At 49.4% G+C, this 4,320-nt stretch overlaps 7 non-coding genes and 6 pseudogenes across 7 annotated transcripts; 1 reads left to right on the forward strand and 12 right to left on the reverse strand.

Annotated features, from left to right (window-relative positions):
- Nucleotides 1–271: 271 nt before the first annotated feature.
- Nucleotides 272–344, reverse strand: trnak-uuu (transfer RNA lysine (anticodon UUU)). The gene has a single exon. It is a non-coding gene; the product is annotated as a tRNA-Lys (tRNA).
- Nucleotides 345–838: 494 nt separating this feature from the next.
- trnan-guu (transfer RNA asparagine (anticodon GUU)) lies at nucleotides 839–912 on the forward strand. Its single transcript has one exon. It is a non-coding gene; the product is annotated as a tRNA-Asn (tRNA).
- Nucleotides 913–1,947: 1,035 nt separating this feature from the next.
- Nucleotides 1,948–2,066, reverse strand: LOC131123906 (5S ribosomal RNA). The gene has a single exon (XR_009128766.1). It is a non-coding gene; the product is annotated as a 5S ribosomal RNA (ribosomal RNA).
- A 112-nt stretch (nucleotides 2,067–2,178) lies between these two features.
- Nucleotides 2,179–2,287, reverse strand: LOC131123049 (5S ribosomal RNA; annotated as a pseudogene).
- Nucleotides 2,288–2,399: 112 nt separating this feature from the next.
- Nucleotides 2,400–2,518, reverse strand: LOC131120606 (5S ribosomal RNA). The gene has a single exon (XR_009127156.1). It is a non-coding gene; the product is annotated as a 5S ribosomal RNA (ribosomal RNA).
- Nucleotides 2,519–2,630: 112 nt separating this feature from the next.
- Nucleotides 2,631–2,749, reverse strand: LOC131121526 (5S ribosomal RNA). Its single transcript, XR_009128032.1, has one exon. It is a non-coding gene; the product is annotated as a 5S ribosomal RNA (ribosomal RNA).
- A 112-nt stretch (nucleotides 2,750–2,861) lies between these two features.
- Nucleotides 2,862–2,971, reverse strand: LOC131123867 (5S ribosomal RNA; annotated as a pseudogene).
- A 111-nt stretch (nucleotides 2,972–3,082) lies between these two features.
- On the reverse strand, nucleotides 3,083–3,201 carry LOC131123868 (5S ribosomal RNA; annotated as a pseudogene).
- A 111-nt stretch (nucleotides 3,202–3,312) lies between these two features.
- LOC131123720 (5S ribosomal RNA) lies at nucleotides 3,313–3,431 on the reverse strand. Its single transcript, XR_009128748.1, has one exon. It is a non-coding gene; the product is annotated as a 5S ribosomal RNA (ribosomal RNA).
- Nucleotides 3,432–3,543: 112 nt separating this feature from the next.
- LOC131123543 (5S ribosomal RNA) lies at nucleotides 3,544–3,652 on the reverse strand (annotated as a pseudogene).
- Nucleotides 3,653–3,764: 112 nt separating this feature from the next.
- LOC131123323 (5S ribosomal RNA) lies at nucleotides 3,765–3,873 on the reverse strand (annotated as a pseudogene).
- Nucleotides 3,874–3,985: 112 nt separating this feature from the next.
- On the reverse strand, nucleotides 3,986–4,104 carry LOC131121058 (5S ribosomal RNA). Its single transcript, XR_009127596.1, has one exon. It is a non-coding gene; the product is annotated as a 5S ribosomal RNA (ribosomal RNA).
- Nucleotides 4,105–4,216: 112 nt separating this feature from the next.
- Nucleotides 4,217–4,320, reverse strand: part of LOC131122799 (5S ribosomal RNA) — a 119-nt pseudogene continuing 15 nt past the window's right edge.

Below are 4,320 nucleotides of genomic sequence, written 5' to 3' on the forward strand. Positions count from 1 at the left end.
CACCCAGGGACTCTCAAGTCACAGATTTGTTGGACTTTGGACTCCCTCCCTTGTATGAACATTTTTCCCCATTGGCGAACTGTTTTTGTGTTGGTGCCAGATGCACAGCTGGCACTGTGGCTAAGCTGGTCAAAGTGCCTGTCTCGCACTGTATCTTCAATTTAATTATTGAGAATGGCGTTTACCCACAGTCCTGGAAGATCGCAAAGGTGCTTGGTCGAAAAGGTTTACTTCAACAAGTTATTCAGGGAAGGGGCCTGCCTACCTTCACCGCCTGAACAGGGACTTGAACCCTGGACCCTCAGATTAAAAGTCTGACGCTCTACCAACTGAGCTATCCAGGCCTCTGTTGAACGAGGACAACTCACAAGGTAAAATCTTCTGGCATACTGTACTTGACCTTGCAGAAATGAGAGCTTCTTCTCTGGCTCTCAACAAAGGCGGTCACATCTTCCCCTCTCCTCCCTGTCCCTTATCTTCCCTGCTTTGTTGTCCCCTGTCCATCCTGTCGATGGAGTTTGACTTGATTCTTTGTCACGCAGTCTGAAATTGGCAAACTGAGAAATTCTGATTGAGTGACCAATGCAGTCTGTCTATTTTAATACATTTCGTCTCAACTCATGTTGAAAAAGGACAGAGCCATTTCCGTGAGAGCACAAGACCCCTGGATTGTACCCAAAAATACTTTGCGTTCATCAAAGAGTAAAGCTGGTGTCCTGGTTTGCAATGCCTCGATTGTTACACCAGAAGGTGCGAGTCACATCCAAAACAAAGGGCATGCTGGACGCATAGCATGCGTTAGTATGGCTTCAACTGAACAGAAGTTGGCAGGGTGTGAGTCTCTGTGGCGCAATTGGTCAGCGCACTCGGCTGTTAACCGGGAGGCTGGTGGTTCGAGCCCACCCAGGGACGTTCTCTGGATGCATCAGTGTCGCTGTTCATTCATGTTTGCGCTCCACTCTTGCACAGCACTTGTGTGGTTCCCAATTGGCAAACTGCGTGTCAATGACTTTTCAAAAGCACATTCCAGCTTCCATGGTCTAACACATTTGATCAGAAGTTAGGTTGATCAAGTCACAGATTTCAGTTTGAAGCTCTGCTTGAAAATATTAGCTTTTGCAAAAGCGCCAGCCAGGATTATAGATTAAGAGACGACGGAATGCTTTTATGTTAAAAGGAATCAAGTCAAACCCCATCAACTGGTAAGCAGGGGCCCTTAAGAGAAGACACTGTATACTGTTGTGATTTTTTGACAGACATGTCTAGTAAACAGGAGATCCTGGGTTCAAATCCCAGCAGTGCCTTCTCTGTGTTTCAGCAGCTCCTATGCTGTTATTTAAAAGAAATGTTGTTCTTGTTCTGTTGAATAAAGACCCATCATTTCTGATGTCATATGTAGTATACATGTCACATGTACTACAATGCTCCCTACAAAGACAATACCCTTGTGTATTTGGACATTTGCAGGTTTAAGAAAACAGACCACATTAGCCAAATATCTTCTGGACAAAAGAGTGGTCAGACAAGACAAAGTTTGAGCCAGTCACCTGAACATTAGACTTTTGATCTGAGTGTCCGGGATTCAAGTCCCTGATCAGGTGACCAGTGATAGGGTCTGAGGTCCACTTGCAAACGCCTCCTTTTTGCCAACAAAATACAAGGGCAACAGGACAATCCCTTGGTACTTTATGGAAACAATGTGAGGTGCCTGGCTTTTAACTAGAAGTGGAAAGACTTGTGTAGCCCCTCACACAAACCATGTGTCTTCCTCCCATGCACATGTTGCCAGCTGATCCTTGACATCAGCAAAATTTTGGTTCTAGGACAATGGGGTCACCTGCCCCCATTGGTCTTTTCCAAGGAGTCACGGTGGCAGAGAGGTTAAGGCGTTGGACTCGAAATCCAATGGGGTTTCCCCGCACAGGTTGGAATCCTGAAACCATAAAAGGCTTACAGCACCTGGTATTCCCAGTCGGTCTCCCATCCAAGTACTAACCAGGCCCGCCCCTGCTTAGCTTCCGAGATCGGACGAGATCGGGCGTTTTCAGGGTAGTATGGCCGTAAGCTGCCAGGTCAACTGAAAAGATCCTATTTGAAGGCGACGCAGGCCAAAAGAGACTCCAGGAAAAAGTGTCAAACAGCGCCCTCTGCTGTCAGGCAAGACCAGAAACCATAAAAAAATTACAGCACCTGGTATTCCCAGGCGGTCTCCCATCCAAGTACTAACCAGGCCCGCCCCTGCTTAGCTTCCGAGATCGGGTGTTTTCAGGGGAGTATGGCCGTAAGCTGCCAGGTCAACTAAAAAGATTCTATTTGAAGGCGACGTAGGCCAAACTAGACTCCAGCAAAAAGTGTCAAACAGCGCCCTCTGCTGTCAGGCAAGAGCAGAAACCATAAAAAGCTTACAGCACCTGGTATTCCCAGGCGGTCTTCCATCCAAGTACTAACCAGGCCCGCCCCTGCTTAGCTTCCGAGATCGGACGAGATCGGGCGTTTTCAGGGGAGTATGGCCGTAAGCTGACAGGTCAACTGAAAAGATCCTATTTGAAGGCGACGTAGGCCAAACTAGACTCCAGCAAAAAGTGTCAAACAGCGCCCTCTGCTGTCAGGCAAGAGCAGAAACCATAAAAAGCTTACAGCACCTGGTATTCCCAGGCGGTCTCCCATCCAAGTACTAACCAGGCCCGCCCCTGCTTAGCTGTCGAGATCGGACGAGATCGGGCGTTTTGAAGGTAGTATGGCCGTAAGCTAACAGGTCAACTGAAAAGATCCTATTTGAAGGCGACGCAGGCCAAACTAGACTCCAGCAAAAAGTGTCAAACAGCGCCCTCTGCTGTCAGGCAAGAGCAGAAACCATAAAAAGCTGACAGCACCTGGTATTCCCAGGCGGTCTCCCATCCAAGTACTAACCAAGGCCAGCCCCTGCTTAGCTTCCGAGATCGGGCACTTTCAGGGTAGTATGGCCGTAAGCTGCCAGGTCAACTGAAAAGATCCTATTTGAAGGCGACGCAGGCCAAACTAGACTCCAGCAAAAAGTGTCAAACAGCGCCCTCTGCTGTCAGGCAAGAGCAGAAACCATAAAGGCTTACAGCACCTGGTATTCCGAGGCATTCTTCCATCCAAGTACTAACCAGGCCCGCCCCTGCTTAGCTTCCGACATTGGATGAGATCGGGCGTTTTGAAGGTAGTATGGCCGTAAGCTGCCAGGTCAACTGAAAAGATCCTATTTGAAGGCGACGCAGGCCAAACTAGACTCCAGCAAAAAGTGTCAAACAGCGCCCTCTGCTGTCAGGCAAGAGCAGAAACCATAAAGGCTTACAGCACCTGGTATTCCCAGGTAGTCTCCCATCCAAGTACTAACCAGGCCCTCCCCTGCTTAGCTTCCGAGATCGGACGAGATCGGGCGTTTTCAGGGTAGTATGGCCGTAAGCTGCCAGGTCGACTAAAAAGATCCTATTTGAAGGTGACGCAGGCCAAACTAGACTCCAGCAAAAAGTGTCAAACAGCGCCCTCTGCTGTCAGGCAAGAGCAGAAACCATAAAAAGCTTACAGCACCTGGTATTCCCAGGCGGTCTCCCATCCAAGTACTAACCAGGCACGCCCCTGCTTAGCTTCCAAGATCGGGCGCTTTCAGGGTAGTATGGCCGTAAGCTGCAAGGTCGACTGAAAAGATCCTATTTGAAGTTGACGCAGGCCAAACTAGACTCCAGCAAAAAGTGTCAAACAGCGCCCTCTGCTGTCAGGCAAGAGCAGAAACCATAAAAAGCTTACAGCACCTGGTATTCCCAGGCGGTCTCCCATCCAAGTACTAACCAGTCCCGCCCCTGCTTAGCTTCCGAGATCGGGCGTTTTCAGGGTAGTATGGCCGTAAGCTGCCAGGTCGACTAAAAAGATCCTATTTGAAGGCGACGCAGGCCAAACTAGACTCCAGCAAAAAGTGTCAAACAGCGCCCTCTGCTGTCAGGCAAGAGCAGAAACCATAAAAAGCATACAGCACCTGGCATTCCCAGGCGGTCTCCCATCCAAGTACTAACCAGGCCCGCCCCTGCTTAGCTTCCGAGATCAGACGAGATCGGGCGTTTTCAGGGGAGTATGGCTGTAAGCTGCCAGGGCAACTGAAAAGATCCTATTTGAAGGCGACGCAGGCCAAACTAGACTCCAGCAAAAAGTGTCAAACAGCGCCCTCTGCTGTCAGGCAAGAGCAGAAACCATAAAAAGCTTACAGCACCTGGTATTCCCAGGCGGTCTCCCATCCAAGTACTAACCAGGCCCGCCCCTGCTTAGCTTCCGACATTGGACGAGATCGGGCGTTTTGAAGGT

Source organism: Doryrhamphus excisus, chromosome 2 (genome assembly GCF_030265055.1).
Source record: "Doryrhamphus excisus isolate RoL2022-K1 chromosome 2, RoL_Dexc_1.0, whole genome shotgun sequence".
In the NCBI taxonomy this organism is placed as follows: domain Eukaryota; kingdom Metazoa; phylum Chordata; class Actinopteri; order Syngnathiformes; family Syngnathidae; genus Doryrhamphus; species Doryrhamphus excisus.